At 38.6% G+C, this 23,283-nt stretch overlaps 1 long non-coding RNA gene across 1 annotated transcript; it reads left to right on the forward strand.

Annotated features, from left to right (window-relative positions):
* The first annotated feature begins 787 nt into the window (after positions 1 to 787).
* LOC107974288 (uncharacterized) lies at positions 788 to 22,013 on the forward strand. Its single transcript, XR_001716930.3, has 4 exons — positions 788 to 965; positions 7,031 to 7,162; positions 12,917 to 13,013; positions 21,943 to 22,013. It is a non-coding gene; the product is annotated as an uncharacterized LOC107974288 (long non-coding RNA).
* The last annotated feature ends 1,270 nt before the right edge of the window (positions 22,014 to 23,283 follow it).

Raw genomic sequence — 23,283 nt, forward strand, 5'->3', positions numbered from 1 at the left:
ATAATATAAAGTTGTTTAACATTATTTTGTGTGTTATATGTATTGTATACTCTCTTCTTACAATAGGCTAGAGATGAAAATTCTTAAGAAAATCATAAGAGAAATATATTTACTATTTATTAAGCAAAAGTGGTAATTATAAAGGTCTTTATCCTCATTATCTTCATGTTGAATAGGCTGAGGAGGAGAAGGAAGAGGAAGGGCTGGTCTTGCTGTCTCAGGAGTGGCAGAAGCAGAAGAGGTGGAAGGGGAGGCAGGAAATATTTTTAGGCCATACAGTTCATCTGCAGATTTTTTCAAATTGTTGCAAATCTCAGAAAACTTTTCCAATACATTTACTGAAAAAAGTCTGTGTTTAAGTGGACCTTCGTATTTCAAACCCATAATGTTCAAGGCTCAACTATACTTTCACGGCCTCAACAGTGTGGTTTTGCAGAGCAAGAACTGGCAGATGGGGCTGAGGGCAGTGGATGATTATATACAATAGAAACTAAGTAAATGTAATATGCTATTGAGGCAGGAGAATAGGTTCTGGAGGCAGGGAACCTAAGGCCAACTCAGGCTGACTGGATATCAGAGGCTACTCCCTTTGAAACCCTCCTTTTGCTGTGCGGCAGTTGCTGCCTGGCAGCTGGAAAATGAAAGTACCTCTGATTGGTCCGCTCCCACAACCAATCAGACTGGTCACAGGCTTACGCTTCAACCAATCAGACTGATCGCAGGGCACTAGCGTGAACCAATAGGAAACCTTTAGAGAGTATATAAACCCCAGAAAATTCTGTAACCAGTGCTCCTGAGCTTCTTGTTTGAGCTCGCTTCTTCCCTGTGAAGTGCACTTTCATTTAAAATAAATCTGTGCTTTGGCTTGCCTTGCTTGTGTGCTTTGTTCAATTCTTTGTTCTAAATGCCAAGAACCTGGACAACTACCCTCAACCAGTAACATGTTTTGGCAAGCCAGCCAGGAGGTAAGCCCAAAGTTTAGGTTTTATATTTCTTTTTCTCTCTCTCTTTTCCTTTCCAACTCAGGACCTTCGGTGGACAACGTCTAAGTACGGAGGCAACTGCAGGTTTCTGGCCGGGGCCACTCTGTGGTGAAACTGAAAGGTTTCGCCGGGGCCACAGCCTGGTTTTGGTGAGGGACCTGAGTCCTTTTCTTTCTCGGTCTTTCAGTGGCTGTTTCCTAGTAGCCCCTGGGTAATTGAGGGTAACTGGCTGGGACCATTCTCCAGTGTTACTTGAAAGCCGAGGAGTGAATTGGGGATAGCTGGCCTTGCCCAGAAGGGGAAAGAACTATTTTCTATCTTATAATCTCTGATCCCTATGTGTGACAGAATTGGCAGCAGCGGCTTGTCCAGGGCGAATTCACACACATTTCAGGTGACTTAAACCTTCTTTCTTTCTACTAAATAAATTCTCCTCTTCCCCTACTTGACTTGTTAAGGGCAAGCCGGGGGTTTGGCCATGTTGTAGATGGTCTGTGTGAGTCATGGGGGACAGGGAGTGATTCGTGAAAGGTAATCTATTATAATTTAATCTTGCCTAAATTTAGAGAGTTAAAGAATCGTTTTAAGTGGGATAGGAAAACCCAAAGGGTTGTAATTGTAGAAGTCGAAGCCTTCTAGAAGCTGAGGTCTTCATCCGGGGACAAGAAGGAAAGTTCGTAGTGGGTCATCAGTGGTGAAAGTGGTGCCAGCACTCATCTAAGGTCAGAGGCATCTGACAGACTAAGTCAGGGGCTCTAAAGTGGGGAAACCCCCAGGGACCCCGGTCAGGACCCAAAATTCTTCCAGGAGGACACCCTGGATAAAATTTGGGTCTTCTAATACTTTTCTGAGTCCAGACCACTATGGGCAACTCTCCATCTATCACACCTGATTCTTCTATGGGCAACTCTCCATCTGTTCCACTTGATTCCCCGCTTGGCCGCATCCTCCACCATTGGACACTATCCTGCAATTAGGCCTATTTTGTACAAGGCAGGGCAAATGGTCAGAAATCCCATATGTACAGGTCTTCATGGCCCTATACCAAAACCTAATAGATATTATAGATGACCCCCTTTTACAACAGCCACCTGTCTCAGGGTGAACAGCAACCACCCCCATATAGCCCCTTGCCAAGTATTCCTGAGGCTAAAACCCAGCATTGAGGACCTTACCAAGTCCCCCTCACACTCAGAGGTGAACACCATATTTGACTCTCCCTCTATCCCTTCTACTCCTTAAGGAAGTAGCAAGAGCTGAGGGGCAATTCCTAGTGCAGGCTCCTTCTCCATAACTAATACACAACAATGTAAGGAAAGGCCAGGAAACTACCCTGAGAATCCTAGGAAATTTGCAGATGGTTTCATTCTAGCAAATTGTTGCACCCCCTTTGAAGAGGAATGAATCTTTGAGGCCACCCATTGGGAAGTGGGCAATTTATTCACCCGAAACCCTCAGGGAAATCACCTGGGCCCAGACACTGTCCCCACTACTGATCCTAATTGGGACTGTAATACATCCATGGGAATGAACAACTGGGCTAAATTGCTTGAGGCCCTCCTTGAAGGAATGAGAAAGGGAATAACTAAGGCAGTAAATTATGATAAAGTAAGGGAGATTACACAGGGCAAGGAGGAAAATCCAGCCATGTTTTATGGCAAGCTGGAGGAAGCTTTTTAAAAATATGCTAATCTGGACCCTTCCTTTCCCAAAGGTAAAATATTAATGGCACAATATTTTATTAGCCAATCCACACCAGATACTAGATGCAAGCTCCAAAAGCTACAGATGGAGCCATAAACTAATCAAAATCAACTTCATGATACCACCTATATGGTGTATAACTACCGTGATCTGGAAGAAGGAAAAAGGGAACAGAGTAAAGAAAAACAGCAGGCCAAAATTATGGCAGCCATCATTGGTGATGCCCTGAATGCCCAAAAAGCATCCAAGGGAAACCCAAAGGGCCAAAAGGATAATGCCAACAGGGGCTCTTGTTTCAAGTGCAAGGAACCTGGGCATTGGACAAAGGACTATACCAAGCCTCTGCCAAAACCCGGCCAGAAATGTGAGGGTGCCAGTTATGATCCTTGGCACTGGAGCGTTGACTGCCTCCACTCCCACCAAGGAGCTCAGTCAGGCAAAACTCCAGCAGTGCTAAAAGAGGAATCAGATAAAGACTGAAGAGGCCCAGGGTCTTTCTTATCAACCCTGTACAGGAACACAGTAGTTACTACTGAGGAGCCCTGAGTAACTCTGGACATTATGAGCACCCAAATTCAGTTTCTTTTTGATACAGGGCCAAATTACACTGTCCTTACTTCTCATGCAGGAAAACTTTCCCCAGGGTTGATGAGTGTTAGGGAAATAGAAGGAAAGTCACAAACAAGATTCTTTACTCCTTTGTCAATTTGAGAAATCTTCCAACAGAAATTTCTAGAAGTACCAAGCTGCCCAGTCCCACTGTTGGGAAGAGATATTATGGTTAAAATAAGGGCACTGCTACAATTGAAGTGTCACCCAGTGAAATTGCTAAAAGTCAAAAATATAGACAATGCCCCAGACCACACTAATAAACAGGTTAACCCACTGGCATGGCATACTGGGAAACCGAGGAAGGCTAAAACAGCAGTGCCAGTCAAAATACAGCTTAAAGACCCCAACTATTTTTCCAATCAAAAACAATATCCAATTAAGTTGGAAGCAAGAAGAGGCCTAGTACCCATAGTTGAGGTATTATTTACCCCTGGGCTCTTGAAACCCTGCGGTTCTTCCTGCAACACCTCCATCTTACCCATTCTAAAGTCAGGGTAATGCCAGTTAGTACAGGACCTCAGAATAATTAATGAGGCTGTTATCCCTGTCTACCCATTGGTGGCAGATCCATACACCCTCCTGTCTCAAGTGCCATGGGATACAAAATGGCTCTCAGTCCTAGACTTATAAGATACTTTATTCTCTATTCCTCTGGCCCCAGGGTCCCAATACCTTTTTTCCCTTTGAATAGAAAAATCCTAATACCAGAGAAAAACAACAATACACTTGTATAGTGCTCCCTCAGGGATTTTGCGATAGCCTCCATTTCTTTGCCCAAGCCTTAGAGAGGGATCTGAGGGATCTGCAACTGGAGAATGGGAGTGTACTCCAGTATGTGGATGACCTCTTGTATGTAGCCCAACTCAGGAAGCTTCTACCAAAATATAAAAACCTTGAATTTCCTGGCTGACAGGGGACACAAAGTGTCCAAAAAGAAGGCTCAGATTACCCTCCAATGGGTCCAATATTTATGGTATGTCTTAAAACCCAGAACCAGCAAATATCCATGAAACAAATGCAAGCTATATGTGGTTTGCCTTCCCTACCCCCGCTACCCTCCCTGCCCTGCCACCCACTGCCAAGCAGCAGCTTTGTTCTTTTTTGGGAATGGCCAGGTTTTGCAGGATATGGGTACCAAATTTTGGGCTCATGGCAAAGCCCCTATATGAAGCAACAAGGTGGCCTGAAAATGAGCCAATGGAATGGATCCCAGACATGAGGGAAGCCTTCACCAAGCCAAAACAGGCCCTACCCCGGCTCCTGCTCTTGGCATCCCAGGCCTAACTTAAGCAGAGAAGAAGGGAATAGCTGTGGGAGTGCTAGCCCAGAAGTTAGGATCAGAACTCAGACCAACCACCTACTTTTCCAAAAAGTTTGATGGAGTGGTCTTGGGATGGCCAAGTTGCCTGCTGGCAATACCAGCCCCTGCTATGTTAGTGGAGGAAGCCACAAAAGTTGCTCTGGGCCAACCAATGGAAATTAGGTAAAGTCAGTCTTAGAGATAAAAGGACACATCTGAATGATGGGGGAAAGGTTAACCAACTACCAGGCCATGCTCCCAGACAATCCAGATGTAACCCTTACAACCTGTAACACTTTGAATCCAGCTTCATTGCTACTCTTAGGCCCAATAACCAATCATTCCTATGAGCAGGTCATTGTAAACACATATGTTAGCTGGCCTGATTTAAAAAGATCAGCCTCTCCCACATTCTGAGGATGATTGTTTCACAGACAGCAGTAGTTTTGTGTCAAATTGGGAGCACTGAGCTGGATATGCAATAGTAAATCACAACACCATTTATGCAATAGTAAATCACAACACCATTATTGAAACCCAGCCACTGACCCCTGGCACATCAGCAAAAAAGGCTGAAATCATTGCTCTTTCCCGAGCATAAATGTTGGGACAAAAGCTTGACATCTATAGAGATTCTACATATGCATTCCTTGTGGTTCATGCTCATGCTACAATCTGGAAAGGAGACTACTGACTAGCCAACACTCCCCTATAAAACATGGGCCTGAAATTTTCAGCTATTGTAAGCAATACACCTGCCAAAGGCCGTAGCTATAATCCATTGTAGGGAGCATCAAAGGGGCTTAACCCCTATAGCACAAGGGAACAGAAAGGCTGATAGAGAAGCCAAAGCTGCAGCCCTCAGTGTGCAATCACAACAGACCCTAGTACAGATTCCTTTCTATGACTGATTCCCCAGTGGAACCTAAATATACACTACAGGAAGAACAGTTAATAAAGGGGAAAGGAGGAAAAAACAAGGATCCTGGTGGTATATGGGAACGAAAATATATCTCCCTCAAACAACCCCAATGGAGAATTATAAAACCTCTGCATGACTCTTTCTATATCGTGAGAGATGCCACCCTGACCGTGCTCTTCATTGGGCCTAACTTAGCTTTGGTGGTTAAGCAGGTCTTTCAAGCCTGCTCACTGTATGCACTTAACAAACCAGGAAACAAAATGCCTCCTCTAATAGAACCAGTCCAGAAGAGAGCAACTTACTCAGGGAAAGACTGGCAATTAGACTTCACCCATATGCCAGCTTGCAGAGGATTCAAGTTTTTGTTAGTGTTAATAGATATATACCTTTACTGGCTTGGTCAAAGCTTACCCTACCAGAACAGAGAAGGCTAATGAAGTTATAAAGTTTCTCTTAAAAGAAATAATCCTCTGGTTTGGGTTACCTCAGAGTCTCCAAAATGACAAAGGTCTATCCTTTATCTCCCAAATAACTCAAGGGGTTGCTAAAAGCTCTTGGAATCAAATACTATTTACATTCAGCATGGTGGCCTCAATCCTCTGGGAAAGTAGAAAGTGCTAACCAAACTCTAAAATGAGTGTTGGTTAAGTTATATAAGGAAACATCAGAAACTTGGATCAGCTTACTGCCCATAGCTCTTTTAAGGATTCGTAATACCACTAGAGAAAAAATTAATATAAGCCCATATAAAATGTTATACAGAAACCATTCTTAAGTAATGATCTAATTACTGAAATTAATTATTAACCTGTCCAGAAACAGCCAGTTTAGTCAAATATGTACTTAACCTAGGACAATTTCAGCAGGCTTTACAAAAGTTTGCAACTCAAAGGCTTCCCATACCAGCAACTAACCAACAATCCAAAATAAGGCCAGGAGATAAAGTACTTGTTAAAACATGGAAGGAGGGATCATCTGTTCAATAACTGCAACCCAAATGGAAGGGACTGTTTTCAGTGGTACTGGCCACACCTCCTGTGGTCAAGGTACTAGGATTAGATAGTTGGATACATCTATCAAGAATTAAGTCTGTGATACCTGAAGCCCTGGTATCACTTGGGTTCCCTGGACCTGGAACCTCAAGTTCCCATCAGCCACTACACCTGTGATCCTGTGGACGACCTGAAGTACCTGTTTAGAAGACAGACAAAATATAATATCTACAAACTTTCCTTGGTGTTTTTGTTATATAGTTACTGTAGGATGGATAATGGTCACCATGTTTCTATCAATCTATTTATATCTATCTATCTATCTATCTATCTGTCATCTATCTATCTACATACATAGATATATTTTGCAGTTTAATTGCCTTTTTTGAAATGGTTGGAATCATTTCTGTTGTAGTAATTAAGCAGAATGTTTTAATTCATTTCTGACAGCATAGGTATTCAACCTTTGAAGTTCCCATTAAATCTTTTAACCAAATTCATTTCCTCTTGCCTAAAGACCATCAAGCTTCAGATGACCAGGCAACAAAGCTTCCAGCAAGTTCCAAATGAAGATAATACCCCTGGCCATCAAGAAACTATCCTGTTTCTACTAGACAGAGCATGGAAAGAGTCCCGTGATCCCCACTAGGTAGGGACTCCACTCCAACTCAGCATGAAGCAGTTACACAAGAAAGACCATCAGTCCCTCCTCCTCTCATAAAGATTTATGGGGATCACATCTCTCAGTGGGGGAAATAAGGCAGGAGAATAGGGTCTGGAGGCAGGGAACCAAAGGCTGACTCGTGCTGACTGGATATCAGAGGCTACTCCCCTTTAAACAAACCCCTCCTTTTGCTATGTGGCAGTTGCTGCCTGGCCATTAGAAAACGAAAGTACCTCTGATTGGTCCCTTTCCACAACCAATTAGACTGGACACAGGCCTACTCTTCAACCAATCAGACTGGTCACAGGCCACTAGAGTGAACCAATGGGAAACCTCTAGAGGGTATATAAGCCCCAGAAAATTGTGTAACCAGCACCCCTGAGCGTATTGGTCAAGCCCACTCACACCCTGTGGAGTGTACTCCTATTTAAAATAAATCTCTGCTTTGGCTTCTGTGCTTGTGCATGTCCAATTCTTTGTTCAAAATGCAAAGAACCTGGACAACTACCCTCAAATGGTAACACTGTTAACCACATTTATAGAAAACTGAATCTTCTAGGTAGTTCATTTATTCCTCAAATACGTTTTGAGAACTAGGCACTATTCTAGGCACTGGGGATAAAACTTTGAATAAGTTGTAATGCGCCTGTTTAAGGACCTATATCCTATGAAGGGGGAAGAGATAAGCAATACACAAAATAATTTTAGATGGAAAGGAAATAAAATACGTGACATAGAGAACTTGGAATGTTGGAGGGAGATGGTGCAAATAAGTATGAGACAGCCCCTACACTTAAGTAATTCACGGTTTCTCTCAGAATTTTAGGACATTGTAGAAGAATTCATTGCACTAGTCATTTCTCAAACATCCCTCTAAACACTGCTAGATAAAAGCTTTTTTTTTTAAGCTCTTTAACGAGTCAGCTGATCAGACTCACCTGATAACTGTTTTAAAATGTACATTCCATTCTCCTTTCTTGGTTCAGTAGGTTTATGGGGTGGGGTCCAGGCCTGTGATTTTTTTTTTAAATAACTCTCAAGAAAATTCTGATGTGCACCCTTAAGAATTGCTCCACTTAGGGATACATGGGTGAAAAAAAATCCAAGATTCCTGCATTCGGTGAGATTATAAACTGGTGGGGCTGTATATTCACGTATGTGGAAGTTTTGTTGGAAACGTGAAGAATAGATAAGTTAATTTCAACAGGAAGCTTACATGGGCTGAGGTGAATGTGATCTAAATGTGATGAGATTTTTTTATATCTAAAAAACTCATGTTAGAAAATTATTCAATTACTATTCCTTTAAATAGGAAACTGGTATACTAAAAATATGTTTGAATATATGAAAAAGAAAAAATACTTTGCACATAATTCTTAAAGAACCAATTAATCACATATATGCAATATATGCATTAAATTATTATGAATCTTCACTAATTCAATTGTGAATCTAAGATCAGAAAACAAAGTTTGCAACTATCACACACTGATTAAGGAAGCTTTCAAATTTTAGTATGCTATTAAGTCTTTATGAATTTATAAGTTCAGGTTAAGATTTGGCATTTTATTATTTCAGAAAAATCATGTATTAAAGTCAGGTGATCAAAATAGTCAGAGTCCAATAGAGTTTTATGAACTCCAATTATAGTCACTAAATATTTATGTCTCTTTGTGTTATTTCTATTATTATTTTATTTTTCAGACAGAGTCTTGCTCTGTTGCCCAGGCTGGAATGCAGTGGCACAATCTTGGCTCACTGCAACCTCCACTTCCTGGCCTTAGCCTCTGCAGTAGCTGGGGTTACAGGCATGCACCACCATGCCTGGCTAATTTTTGTGTTTTTAGTAGAGATGGGGTTTCACCGTGTTGGCCAGGCTGGTCTCAAGTCATCCTGGCCTCAAGTCATCCACCCGCCTCGGCCTCCCAAAGTGCTGGGATTACAGGTGTGAGCCACCATGCCCAGACACTTTTTGTTATTTCTAAAAAAAAATTTTGAATGTGCTTAAAATGCATTTCTACACTTTCCTTGTTTTCTTACATTTTATTTTACATTTTATCACTCCAGTTATTGTACATTGAAAGATTCTGTGATAGCCTTTATTTTTATTTTTATTTTTTTTTTGAGATGGAGTCTTGCTTTGTCTCCCAGGTTGGAGTGCAGTGGTGCCATCTCGGCTCACTGCAACATCCTCCTCCCAGGTTCGGGTGATTCTCCTGCCTCAGCCTCCTGAGTATCCTCTGGGATCACAAGCGCACGCCACCATGCCCGGCTAATTTTTGTATTTTTAGTAGAGACAGGGTTTCACCATGTTGTCCAGGCTGGTCTCGAGCTCCTGACCTCGTGATCCACCTGCCTCGGCCTCCCAAAATGCTGGGATTACATGCGTGAGCCACCGCACCCGGCCGTTATTTTTCATAGTTGCCAAACTTCTCTGTTGGCCTTCTTGTTATTCAAAACTTGAAAACAGATGTGTACCTCTAAGAACTATAGGGTAGTATTATTAATGGTCAGTATTTCATGCATTTCTGTTATGAGTTTAAATAATCTCTTTAAAGGTTTATGCATTTTTAGCAAAACTAAGCTATATTATATACAGGTCTTGCTGTATTTTCTCATGAACACAACAGGCTTTTGTCTCAGTTAATGAGAATAGCAGTTTTGTAATATCATAAGTGAAGCAATTACTAACTTATCACTAACTTGTGGTATAGACCACTCCTGTACAGTCTGTTCTAAGCAGGGACAGATTAAACCACAAAGGAACTGGCCTTTGTGTTTCACACGTCAAAAAGCTTCCTGAACATGTGTGCTAAAATTACATGGCCAGAATAAGAAAAAGTATTTGTTAGTTAATGTGAAAAAGTACAGACACACGTAGAATTTGTAGAAAAGAGGAATTGTAAATCCAGTTATAAATTTTATGAATGTCAAATGTGTCAAGTATTTTTCCTGAAATCAATAGTTTTGTTCTTATTTGGAGTTTCAGATGATTTTGCCATTTATAGTAGGTATAATTTCACTCTTAGATTTCTTTCCTTTCATAGGAACTTCAAACATCGCTCATTTTGGTCACTTCTCAATGTAACAAGCATTTTAACAATATTTTTATTAACAATTTTCTAGAAATTTTGAGATCCTCAATCACTACCTTGAGCCAATTAAGGAAATATTTGGCTTTTCAACAATTCAGCTGGTCTGAGCTAATTCTGATATATGGTGGCGTGGGGGAGTGCTACTTAAATGATAATAAATTCTAAAGGATTTTTAAAAAGAAATTTAAATTTAAATTTTCCATCTCAAAATGAGATGTAATATAATTTATATGCTTATTTAAATAGAAAAAATAGAAACTTTGAAGACATGCTTTGCCTAAAATACATCTTGGAAAAAAATTATCCAGATTGCACTTTGAAAAGTTATTTTAACTGTGGATAAGAATATAGTAACTTGTAAAAACTCTTTATTAAATTTTATGTCACTAAATCTACCCAATTTGGAGATATTTCAACATATGCCTGTGCTACATTATGATGCATACTTTTTTCCTTATAATAATATTGCAATCTGTGCAAAATTACTAGTTTTAATGGAATTTTTAAGACATACTAAGTGCATCTTTATCTGCACTCATAGATTTTGAAGGGTAATATACATGTATACGCATGAGGAAACAAAAAACAACAGTATGAGAGCAAGTCTGTGTTTTTTAAAAATTTATTATTTTCAAGAGTAAAACACAAGCCAAGTTATAGATATATATATGTTTATTTATTAACATTAAAGAAATCTCTAATACTTATGTAAAATAACCTAACAAAACTCTATGAAATGAAACTCAATATATTTACAAAGATTTATATACATGTTATATATGAATATGTATCTACAAATATACATGCATAGAGATATTCAGAAAAAGTATATAAAAATGTTGTTTATCTTTTGGTTGGGGAATTAATTGCTTCCCTGTTATGTCTTAATATATGTGCAAAGATTATGTATTACTTTTATTTTTTAGGATAAAAAACCCAAACTATACAAGAAGATAATCTCCCAAGTAAACTGAGTTGTGATTTGTACAATTGATTACATCAGTTTTTCCAATAAGAATGTCAGTTTTGAAAGAAAATAATCTCTTGAGCTGTCAGCCTTTCTTACACTTGCATAGGTGCTCCCACATCTATGCTGTCCTTTGTGTTACAGTGAAGAAGTAGAGGTGGTCTAGGTTCTGGGAGCTGAGTCTGAGAATACTGGATTTTAACAGAGCTCTTCCCCTTGCCAACCAGAGAAATTAAATACCTTGTGGCTCCAGTTTTCTCATCTCTAAAAAGGGAGATGATGACAATAACAGTATTGAAATCATAGGGTTCTTGTAAGGTTTAAATGCAATATTACATTAAAATACTTGCAACAATATCTGACCTTTTGTAATTACTCAGTGTCTTAAGTATTTTTACTATAGTAATAATGAAATCAGTGAAGAAAGTACTAGGAATTCTAATGAAAAATGTTCTGATGCATATTTTAGAATTCAATTAAAAATAAATATTGTTGTGATTTCATAACTTGAGAACCTCTGCTTACTATGGCCAATAAGCCTGTAAGAATTTCAAATGTTTCAGAATGATGAAGTCAAGAGTGAGCCCAATCAACACCAATGTAAAAGAGAGCTAGTTTGTAGATACGAATCACTGTATCAATAATTATGCCATAAACTCTAGTCAGTGTCCATTTTTGTCTCTTTCCTAGAAAGATAAAACAGGTAACAGAACCCTGATTGTATTCAGACTGGCAAAGTATCCAGCTAAAATATAACATTTCCCAGGATACTTTGAAGATAATGGTGGCCACATGACTAAATTCTGCTAGTTAGGTTCTGGTGAGCTGAAAGAAGTGATGTGTAGAATTTCCTGGAAGGCTTCTTGAAGGGAGCTGACAAAGGTGGGACACATTCCTATCATACTTCCCTCTTTACTCCTTTCTAGCTGCTTGGAATATGGACACTTGGCTTCATCTCCAAGAATCATACTAGACCATGAATTAGTCCTGAATTTGGGAGGTAGGTGCTAGAATGGTGAAAAAAAAGAGAGCTGAAATCACTGATTTGGAGCTACTACAGCACTCTATTCTTTTTATCTTCAGACTTCTTTACATAAGAGAGAAAAACTTCCATCTTATTAGAGCCACTATTATTTTAGGTGTTCTAATACATGCAACTGAGCCCAATACCAGATGATTTGGTAATCAAGAAACTCGGTTGTATTCATTGTGATATTATCTTCTACGTCAATGTCCTCCAGCCAAAGACCACTAGGAACATAGCTGAACACATTGCAGCAAGGGAGAACATACAGCATGGGGAGCCAGGGGCATCTCCTAAGAGTGGGCTAGACAGGACATAAAAGATTTAGGCTTCAGTTAGGTGATTTAGGGAGAGTTTAAGGGAGTAGGGCTTTGCTCTGCAATGGATGCTGTCAGGAACTTGGCATGATTCTGATTGGGTACCTTAATAAATCTATACAAAGAGAGAGGCTAACCTGTAATTATTAAAGAATCAGCAGTCACTCATATGAGTCAGGATGGGGGATATCTGGTTATGGTTGTGGTTTGGACAAGGTTCAAGTTTTATTTATGTTCAAACATGAGTATGAAATTATCTTGATTTTGCCTTAATACATCATGGCTACAGAGTGGCCTTAATTGATGTTAATATTCTGTGAAATTTTTTATGTGCAGCAGAAGAACCTCAAGGCCCAGATGATAGATGATAGTATCAGACTGGCTCCTGGATGCAAAGAGCTGCTTTTCTCTTTGTCACCTTTAACAGCACCTGGTAGGTACATGGTACAGGTCCAATTAATATTGGTTGAATGAATTGAATAAAACAGCAAGTATTTAGTAATCAAACCAAGAACATTGAGTTACCATCTTTATTTCATAATTGCCAAGGTAACATTTAAATAAATTTATGTCATTTTTAAAAATAAACATTGTTTTTACATAAGAAAACTACTTAGTGATTAGGTTACTACAATGACCAAAGCTAAGTGAAAGAGATATTTGAAAAACTACTGAGAATGAGAATTAACCACATCTAACATGGACAATATGTAAGAATGGAAGCAGGGATGTATTTTATTCATCTGTTCATCACCCTTACTTTGTAGCACAATTTATAAACTTTTGATATTCTCAGTAAATAATATTATCATTGTATGCAGGTCCTGAGATAGGAACAGAAATCCATTAAGTGTTTCCTACCCAAAAAACAATCATAATTCACTGTTTATTCTGAAACTGTTGGGGACTATTTTTCCTTTTACAGCAAGACATGCCTCTGACAAGAAAGAGTTCCTTTAAATTGTGAATATTATCATGTAATTTAGATAGCATTTCCTGAGAGTTTATGCTCTAAACTTTATAGATTTTATCTCCTATGATACTCATAAAACCCTATAATGTAAGTATTATCATCCCTGTGTAACAAATCAGGAAATCAAGGGTTCAGATTATTTGCTGGAAGTCACACATTTCTCAAGAGAAGTAGGATCCAAACCCAGGTCTCTTTGACCCAAAGCTCTTGCATTTAATCACTATATATAATGGCTAGCATGGCACTAGACATAGTGTAGGCGCTTAACAATGCTTTAAAGTGGAAATTAATTGCTTGATAAACGGAAATACTGATGGTACCATGGGTGAAAGTACCTAGAAATGAATTGACCTCTGAGTTTATAATAACAAATAGAGCAGAACAGATATGTGAAATAACTCTAAAGGACCAAAATTTCTCCTAGGCCTGTAAGACATTGACTAATTTAATAAAACTGAAGTACAAATCAGAAGGGAGATTTAGGAAGGCTAAGGTTGGCTCTGTCTATCTGAACACATTTCTAAGAAGGGTCTTCTCTAACTGAAGGAATCCATCTCTTTTCTCTTGTAGCTGATACATCATTACTGAAGAGATGAATATATCCACCTCACTCAGTCTAATGCCGTTGCAACTTTCTGGTTAGAATTTGTCTTCTCTACTTCTTTAAGGGTAGTGCAGGCTAGATGGATCCTTTTGTCCTGTCACTTCAGTCATAATTCTCACTATAAATTTATAAATTCACTTTCTGGATTTTTACTTCACTCTTGTGCAAGTTTGGTTAGACCACCTCTCCAAGTCAGCTTTACCCTCCAAGAATAGCCATGATGGAGTTTTGAGCCTACAGGTCACTGATTGATTCACCAAGTATTTATTCAGCACCTATTGCATCCCAGGCACTGTGATAGGCCCTAGGGTGCAGAAATTGATACACATAAGAAGCAGAAAATAACAGTACATTGTAATTAAGTGGCATGATGCTAAGAAAATTACATGGAACTCTGAGATTTACAAAGTGTGGGCATTTAGCTTAGACTTGGTAGATTCAGCAAAGCTTCCTGGGAGAAATGATACCTGGAAAGGGTGAGTTGTACTGATTAGAATGGGACAAGGTGATCCTATGCATATTTTATTAGGGGCAAGGATTGGGGAAGGAGTATACTAGTGTTCCAGGCAAAGGAACAGCATTTAGTCTGCATCTAATTAGGAGCCAGAGAAAAGCAGCTGTCAGAGCTGTGTCTATAAGCTGGCTGGACCACTGTCAGCAGCCTCATATAGAAACCATGAAATAGATTCTGAAGACACATCTTAAGACATATCTGATGTCTCATTCTTAAAACAACAAATACTCTTCTTCCGTGACCTCTTTTGTTTGTCACAAACCATATAAACAGACAGCAAGCCAAAGCTCAGGCAGTCAGTGGTGTTCCTCTGGGCCTCATCTTCTCTGACATCATCCTGCTTTGTTTCCTCATGTTTTGAGAAAGACTGTTACCTACCAAGAACTCTTGCTGTGGAGGTTCTATTAAACATGAGTCATTCTGGAGACCTTACCATGTAGCATTTTCATGCATTCAAGAGTTATCAAAATATGTGCTATTTGAAAATTATATACAATTCAGGGATTTGGAGACTGCTGTTTGAGGCTTCTGATATTAATCTATGGAATTCAGTACATGCAATCAAGAAATGATTTTCCTAGCACAAGCTGAAGAGAATTTTATTAAGGATTTCAACATGAAAAGGGCAAATTTTGGTATAGAATAAAAAGACTGTATTGGGCTGTTGGGAACATTGACAGCAGATATTGCATTTCAAAGCTCAGACATGTCATCTAAGATGGGTCGGTTTTCTACCCAACACAGATTATCAGTGGTGGAGTGGAATAACCAGGGTGTGATTGAAAGGAAAACCTCTCTGATATCTCCTGAATCACCGACATGTTGCCTTGTAGCAACCATGTATTTTTTAGAACATTTTTCCTTCAACATATATTCTCAAAATGTCAAAAGGATGCCTTGGAAAAAAACAAATTCAAAATATATTATTCGTATAAGAAAAAGCTTTAATAAATATAAAACCTAAAAACTCTCACAGAAGTGAGCCTCCTTAAATTCTTTTTGGAATGCCAACACATAAAAATAAGTGGATAACCACAGAATTGAAACCAAGTTGTTTCATTCATTTTATTGTTAAAATTTCAAAGTAATTATAGGATATGATTAAATCAAAATAAATTGAGGGTAAAAATGTGCATAGAATAATTCCTAAAGGTCTCTTGCCTCCATTACCACTTCCTCAGTGCCATTTTCTAGATGTAATCTCTGGTATCCATTTGTTTTTAGTTCTTCTGGTGATGGTTATCATAATTTATATATATATATAAATTTATATATATACACTATTGTGATAACTCTATTCTCAACTTATCAATTTTAAACATTATTTAGTTCCATTTATGGGAAAAAAGTAATACCTAACATGATCTCCCAATTCCATTTAATTCTCTCTCTCTCTTTTTTTTTTTTTTTTTTAATTGAGACAGTGTCTCACTCTGTCACCCAGGCTGGAGTGCTGTGACATGATCTTGGCTCAGTGCAGCCTCTGCCTCCCAGGCTCAGTGATCCTCCTACCTCAGCCTCCTCGGTAGGTGGGATCACAGGAATATACTACCACACCTGGCTAATTTTTTGTATTTTTGGTGGAGATAGGTTTTTGCCATATTGCCCAGGCTGGTCTCGAACTTCTGACCTCAAGCGGTCTGCCATTATCTGTCTCTCAAAGTGCTGGGATTATAAGCATGAGCCACTGAGCCCGGCCTAATTTTCAATTTCTCGTAAGTTATAATTTTATTCTTCTTTATTCAGTTACCTTTATGATTTAAAAAATACTGTTTTTGATTGATTGATTTTACATGGAGGATATTTCTCCTTCCTAATGAAAAATAGAAATTAGTGCATTTTACTTTATTTTTTTACTTCTTCACTTTTTACTTCCTAATCTCCTCCAATGGTTATTTTATTACATTAATATTGCCCTACTTTATAGCTTTGACATTCTATTCTGTTACTACAATTAGCATCATTTATGCTTTTTAACATAGATTATTTAAAAATTAAATATTAATAAATAGCATTTGCAACATTAGGGAACCAAGAAAATATTATACCTGCAGAGAAAGGGATATCGCTTAAATTTTGCTGTTCAAAGGAGAATTTTCCAACATTTCTGTGTATCAGTATATCCCAAAGTATCTTTCTGCCTAGTTTCCTTTACTTCTTGTGGGTCATATTCAGCTAGTATTGTTTTTTGTTTGTTTGTTTGTTTTTGTACCAGGTGTCATTCTCTTTCATGTTCTCTCTTTCAGTTTTGTTTTTGTATTTTTTTACCCTAATGTATCCCCTCAAATAAACATTTTCACAAAGGATGTGTGAGCTGTTGAGTACTTCTACATCTTAAAATGGCTTTATTTTCTTTCACATATGATTGATAATTTCGCCATGTATCAAATTCCAGTTTCAGAATAATTTCACTCCATACATTATAGTAATTGCTTCCTTGCCTTCTAATGTTCAGTCTTGCTGCTGAGGAGTCCAACAGCATCAGTCTGACTCTCCTTTTAGGATACCTCCCCCTTTTTGAAAGCTTTTAAGATTTTCCCTTAAGGCATATTGTCATAAATTTTAGATATTATTTTAAAATTTAGCATATCTGTATTCTATTCTCATATGAATCATTAACATTTTCAGGGGTAAGTAAATTTCAGTTTTATAGTTGCAAGTAATTTTAAGTAAAATTTTTGTTTCATGAATAAAAGGGCTTAATACGGACGGGGAATGCGGAAAGGCAGAATTAAACTTTATTGATGTATCTCTAAATGGGAAATTTGTTATGCTGCAATTTTTTTATTTTTATGATCAAATAGAGTGTACAAACAAAAGCACGTTTATATAAATTAATTATGCAAAGGAAGTACTTAAAATGAAAGAGCATTTGCATATCTATTCTTTAGTTTCAGTATAATTGATTGTTACCTGTATGGTGTCAGGAAATATTTGGGACAGATTCTTAATCAGATGTAATTTTTTTCCCTAAATGATTGTTATTTAAAGCACCGACTATTGGATTTGTTTTCTCCTACATGTTTTCTAATGAATTTCCATGGCAGAGTTTTAATTGACTTCAAAAGGAACTCAGCATAAGGAGGAACTACGTGGGATTCAAAGAAAGAGCCAGACTTGGCTTTCTATAAACATACCATGTCCTATGTCTGAGTCATAACCATTTTGTTGACTGTTTACTTTCCTTGTTGTCAGCACTATAGAGCTAACACCAACAACTTGGAAGTGAGTTACATGCTATTCTTAGTTTATTACAACCAGCTCTTGATAACTTTGTTTATCATCATGTACTCTGTGGACTGCTATCTTTTCCCTACTACAGCCTGGGATGTGGCCTTGTGCCAGAGCATTAGACTCTTTAAAACCAGAACTTTTATCACAGTCTCAAAACATGGATGGGGGAATGAGAAGAGACTGTATTAGGACTGCAAATGAGATATTTACTTAAGTTAAAAGATTTGACCAATCTTCAGGTGGGTATAGAATTATGTGACCTCTATGGCACCTTCTAATTCCCATCATCATTTTAGCCAAAAACTTCAGATTCCTCTCTAACAATATCAAATAATTTTAAGAATTAGAAGGTACCACAGAGGTCACAGAATTCTATATCCACCTGGAGACTGGTCAAATCTTTTAACATAAGTTAAGTAAATATCTCGCTTACAGTCTTAATTTTATCTTTTCTCATTTGCCTTATCCACATTTTGACACTTTGATAAAAATTCTGGTTTGAAAGATTCTAATGCTCTACCACAAGGCCACCTCTCAGGCCATAGCAGAGAGAAGATACCAGTCCCCAGAGTACATACAGAATCATGAAATAAGTATTAAATGATATAAGCATTACTGAGTAGGGGATAAAGGCCTGACTCTTGGAGGAAAACAGTCTGGATTCAAATCTTGTTTTCCTACTTATTATGTATATGGCTTTAAGAAGTTACTTAACCTTTGAACACTTTGATTTACTTGTCTACAAAAAAAACTGGAAAAGAGATAGAGTCATGAACAGTGGATGTGGGAGCCAAAAGCCAGCCTGTTAACACTGGGAGTTGAAGCTTCGATCCCACACACACAAAAAATGGCCACAGTTACACTAGATGGCTGTGTTCAATTTAAGAAATAGTCAACCCTGCTTAGCCTCTTCTTTTCTTGAGGGCTGAGTTATGGTGAATAGGATCACTCTCTCTCCTTTCTAGTTTCCTATTTAAAACTAAGTTTCATCACCGTTTCTTTTCCTATACCCTTCACACTCTCTACCCCAACTTCTCCTTTGCCTTACTTAATGGTATATTTCCTATAAAAGTTATAGTAATAGCAAAAAAAAAAAATAGCCACTGTTAAAGGTTGTTCATCAAAGACCAGAAATAGCAAATCAGAGCCTGTTAATTGTGTGGAAGGAGAATAATTTATGTGGTAAAAGAGAAACCCAAAATCTAGATTGATGTTGAGCCAAACATTTTGGTACAAGATGTAAAGAGAGGAAAAGTGGTTTTCTGTTTAGCCTCATTTTCTGAAATAGGAGACATGTCTATGCAAATTAGGCCAAAAAAGACACAAACACATACACACATGACAGATCCTTGTGCCAACAGACTTAATGTATGTGTTTTCTTTCTTTTGTCCTTCTTTCCTTCCTTTCTTCCTCCCTTCTTCCCTCTTTCTCTTCCTTCTCCTCCTCCTCCCCATTAGCACCCTCCTTTTCTTCTTTTTTCTTCTTTCTCTTTTCCTCCCCATCTTCCTTCCCCTTCCCCTCGTCTTCCGCTTCCTCTTTTCCTTCTCCTTTTTTTTCTTCCTCTCCTTCTTCTTCATAGTGATGATGGTAAAATAAGTCTAAATCACTGAGGAAATAAGATCTCAGGGAAATAAGCATGTTTATGTGGAGGCAGAGGAATAAATGACCTACATTTTCTTTTATATTTAAAGGAATTCTGTTGCTAGGAGCCATCACGTTGAAATACTGCATGAAATGTGGAGTAGGGACTGGGGAAAGTGATAAAATAATCGGCTCCCCTTTTCACACAGCACTGCCCTTCTGGAGCATCTTGTTAGAGCAGAAAATATTAGTTTTGGAATCAGAACCAGCTTTAATTTTTAGTTTTGTGATCTTGGACAGACTATTAAAAACTCTTTTAATCTCAGTGTCCTCTGTAGAGAAATGGGAATGAAAAGGAGTATTTTGTAGGGTTGTTTTGAGGACAGTGATTGCACTTCATCCATGGGAGACACCCGGGGGAGGTGGATTGCTTTCACGAGCTGCACCTTTAGTTTATGTCTACTAGTTCTCCCCCATGTAACCATTGTTTTCCTCATTTTAAACAAAGAAGTAGGGTGAATGTAAGATGATTCGTGGCAAAAGAAATAAAAACATTTTATGTTTATCAAGTACACCACAATGTGCAAGTGTTTTTACCTGCATAAATTAAGAACAGCTGGGGAAGAGAACTGAGTAAGCAGATGAAAGAGAATCCGCAGGACCTAGTTGTCCTCTGGGTTTTGGCTCATAGAAAGGCCAATGTTATATTATACCAGAATCTTCTTCTTTTGTTTACTTCAGCTGTCAAGTGACTAGTTAGATAGTTGAACATCTAAGCTTTAGACATTGCTTTCAATAAACACTTTTTTTGAGATGGAGTTTCGCTTTTGTTGCCCAGGCTGGAGTGCAATGGCACGATCTCGGCTCACTGCAATCTCCACCTCCCGGGTTCAAGCAATTCTCCTGCCTCAGCCTCCCGAGTAGCTGGGACTACAGGCACGTGCCACCACACCCAACTAATTTTTGTATTTTTGGTAGAGACAGGGTTTCACGATGTTGGCCAGGCTGGTCTCTAACTCCTGACCTTAGGTGATCCACCCGCCTCGGCCTCCCAAAGTGCTAAGATTACAGGCAGGACCCACCAGGCCTGGCCCAATAAACTTATTTTATCAGCATAATCTGCATCATGTGCTTGTTTCATTCATTCATTCATTACTTCAATAAATATTTACTTGGCACCTACTATGTGCCAGGTGCATTTATAGATGAAAACTAGCTTTAAACTAGACAGATAAGGCTCCTATTCTTACTACAATGAAGGGCCACAACCTGTCAACAATTTAGTATAAAAATAAAGATAACAATTCCAACTGGTGTATGACAGTTTAAAAAAATGAGATAAAGAGGATTGAGATGATGATGGATTTCATATGTTAAAAGTGTCAGGAAAGTTCTCTTTGAGCTTGGATGAAAGATGAGGAGACAACCATGCAAATATTTAGGGGGATGATATTCAAAGCAGAGGGAATGGCAAGTGCAAAGCCACTGAGCCTGGAATTATTTTAGGGCATGTTATACTGCCTTAGGAGTCATTTAGAGCAGGGGCTTCAACCTTCAAGCCAGGGACCAATACCAGTTGGGTCCATGGCCTGCCATGAATCGGGCTACACAGCAGGAGGTGAATGGCTGGCAAGTGAAAGAAACTTCACCTGTATTTACAGGCACTCCCCATTGCTTGCATTACCACCTGAGCTCTGCCACCTGTCAGATCGACAGAGGCATTAGATTCCCATAGGAGTGCAAACCCTTTTGGGAACTGCACATATGAGGGATCTAGGTTGTGTGCTCCTTATGAGAATCTAATGCCTGATGATCTGTCACTGTCTCCCATCACCCCGAGATGGACCCATCTAGCTGCAGGAAAACAAACTCAGGGTTCTCACTCATTCTACATTATAATTCATTATATAATATATAATGAATATAATATATAATGAATTATTTCATTACATATTATAATGCAATAATAATAGAAATAAAGTATACAATAAATGTAATGCACTTGGATCATCCTGAAACCATCCCCCCACCCCCTGGTCGGTGGAAATATTGTCTTCCATGAGACTGGTCCCTGGTGCCAAAAAGGTTGAGGACTACTGTTTTAGAGTGTGCATATGGTGGTACTAATAACCAGATGATGTTATTTGAACTGTGAAGAAGGCAGAATTACAAATATGTCTGGCCACACTCTTGTAACTGAATAGAATGGACTAAAATCCTTTCCATATCCAGGTTAACAACCTATGAGCATCTCACATCCACAAGGAGAACCAGATTCATGTGTCCCAGAAGAGACTTGGTGAATTACTTAATATAGTAAGCTCTATGAAATTTTATGCTTTGATTTTTCTTATTTCAGGAAGTGTCTAGAAGATGTAGGGATAGAGGAGTTTTGTTCATATACCTTCCTCTGCTTTCACTCCCCCTTACCACCTTCTTTTCTTTCTCTTTACAGAGGCTGTTGTGATATCCTGCATGGACAAGGAAATGATGTTCATCTAATACACCCACTTGGGAACACTTTGATGCCACTGGCTATGATTGTCTTTCTGTTTTCCCTACCCCCATCTCTAGCCCTGTCCCAGTATGAGAACATGGAAACTCATTTTGGAAAATGTGAAATGAGTGATCCCCAAAAGTAGTCTTGCTCATGACTGGGTGATTATATTAAGGGTGATTTTTTTTCTTCATTGTATTTAGCTGTTTTCCATTGGGTTTTTTGGCAACAAATATAAAAAGTTAGAGTTTTCTTATTTTTAAAAGACATGTTGCCTCATAGAAGTAGATAATATCAGAAAATGACTTTTTTTGTGTCCATTGGCTCCATCTGCCCCTAGTTATTGTCCCTCAAAAGAGGGGCATGTACGACTTGAAATAGCCAAATGAACTTGTCTCATACAGTTGTATCCATTTTAGCTGACAGCATAGATAAAAATTCTTTATTTATACATGATGGTGGGTAGACAGAAATAACTCCTTACTTTGTTTTCTATATTTTAAAGCATTTTTTCAGAGAACTGTTTTCAGTAGCAAGTTGCCATCATGCATTTAAAACAAATTTGATTCAGGGACAAATGTTAAGGAGATCACTTGCACAAAGGGAATTAAGCTTGCTGGGTGTAGCATGGGCCAGGGATAAAAAAAACAGTTTAGAAAAGGATGTGATATCACTCATCTCTTTAGGAAAGCATTTCTCTGTCTTAGAGTTAGAGCTCCAGGCAGAGGAAATGGGAAGGCGGGGAAAACATGGACAGGTTCCAAAGGAGATGATAGGTCATAGAGAATGAATGAGTCAACTAGCATCAGAGGGTGTGAGCGAGGGTTTGGGGGAGGGGGAATAATGGAATCTATGGGTTCTTTGAACCCCCTCACTCCCACACCCATATACACACACCAGGTTCTTGGGGGACATGAGCAGTCCTTAGTGTCCTGAAAGAGTGACTGTGTTCCCCAAGCAACCAAATCAATCCAGAAACTGATTTGGCTGGGAGAGTGTGACACATCAAAGTTAGGGAGGTGACGAAAGTAGAAGAATCACTCTAATAGGAGAGCATCGTCAATTGTCAGCATTTAGTTCTATTTAGAAAGGATTGGAAGGAAAGGAGAAGTCACTTCTTGAAGAGATGCAAAAAGTTAATGGCATTTAGTCGTGCCAAAAGAAGTGCTTTGAAACAGTTCTAAAATGCAAGCCTAATTAGTTACTTTAAAGTATCCCACAGGTCTCTCCAGATCATGTGTGTGAGGTATTTGAATTTTTCAGTGGTCACAGATGAGAAGACTGTCGCTTCTGCGAACG

The sequence above is a fragment of the Pan troglodytes genome, chromosome 3 (genome assembly GCF_028858775.2).
Source record: "Pan troglodytes isolate AG18354 chromosome 3, NHGRI_mPanTro3-v2.0_pri, whole genome shotgun sequence".
In the NCBI taxonomy this organism is placed as follows: Eukaryota; Metazoa; Chordata; class Mammalia; order Primates; family Hominidae; genus Pan; species Pan troglodytes.